The sequence below is a fragment of the Euphorbia lathyris genome, chromosome 8 (assembly GCF_963576675.1).
Source record: "Euphorbia lathyris chromosome 8, ddEupLath1.1, whole genome shotgun sequence".
NCBI classification, from domain to species: Eukaryota; Viridiplantae; Streptophyta; class Magnoliopsida; order Malpighiales; family Euphorbiaceae; genus Euphorbia; species Euphorbia lathyris.
Genome location: NC_088917.1, coordinates 29,783,498 through 29,784,606, shown reverse-complemented (window position 1 = coordinate 29,784,606; position 1,109 = coordinate 29,783,498). Strand labels below are relative to the sequence as shown.

The 1,109-nt window shown below is 38.1% G+C and overlaps 1 non-coding gene across 1 annotated transcript; it reads left to right on the top strand.

The window, feature by feature from the left end:
- The first annotated feature begins 335 nt into the window (after positions 1-335).
- On the top strand, positions 336-442 carry LOC136204980 (small nucleolar RNA R71). The gene has a single exon (XR_010675790.1). It is a non-coding gene; the product is annotated as a small nucleolar RNA R71 (small nucleolar RNA).
- Positions 443-1,109: the final 667 nt, after the last annotated feature.

The window sequence follows — 1,109 nt, the reverse complement described above, 5'->3', positions numbered from 1 at the left end:
CATCCGTTTGGATTGGATTACCATTGGCATCGCGTGGTGCCATAAATTGGTCAATTTTATGCGATAAAGCAGAAAATTGGGCTTGTAGCATCGCGACTGGATCAAGTTCAACTATACCTTTAACTGACGATGAGGTTGAGGATGATGGTTTTGCCACCGGCATATGTCCACGTTCCGCGGGCCACATACTGCTGTTGATTGCCATTTCCTCCAAAAGTTCTCTCGCTTGGGCTGATGTTTTCTTCATAAATAGCCCTCCCGACATAGCATCTAATGAACCCCTAGTTGTAGGATTCAGTCCATTGTAAAATGTTTGCATTAAAAGTTCAGCGGGTAATTGGTGGTGTGGGCATAAACGTTGAAGTTCTTTAAAACGTTCCCAAGTTTCATAAAGGGTCTCATTATCATTTTGAGAAAAAGATGTTAACTCCTTTATGACTCTTGCGGTTTTTGCTAAAGGAAAATATTTAGATAAAAACGCTTGGGCTAATTGTTCCCAAGTGGCAAAAGTTGCGGCTGGCATAGAAGTTAACCATTCTTTGGCTCTATCCTTCAAAGTGAAATGAAAGAGGCGAAGTTTGATTGCTTCTGCAGTCACATCTGGAATTTTAAACGTGTCACAAATTTCTAGGAAATTTGTTAAATGGGTGTTAGGATTTTCGTTAGGTAACCCGTAAAATGTTACATTATTTTGCAACATATTAAGCAAAGCTGGCTTAATTTCAAATTGATTTGCGGTGATTCTGGGTCTAACGATACTATTGGTTACACCGGCCACACCTGGCCTAGCGTATTCCATAAGTGTTGGTGGGTCTGCCATTTTTTCTGGCTAGGTATGTGTTTTTACTGGGGTCTTATTTTTCTTGTTCTTCCTAATGGTTTTCTCAATTTCTAGGTCTATAGGGTCTGGTGCAATGCCTGAATTTCGAGAACTGCGCATGAACCTGAAATCTTGCACGAACCGAAACTACCTACAAAGCAGAATTTTGAAAAATAAATAAATTAGTGTAGGAAAACTTTTAAATTATAAAAGTTAGAATAAATATGTTTAAACCTAGATTCGAAATAAAACTCGAAAAATTTAAAATTTTGTCAAAAATTTTGGCGTT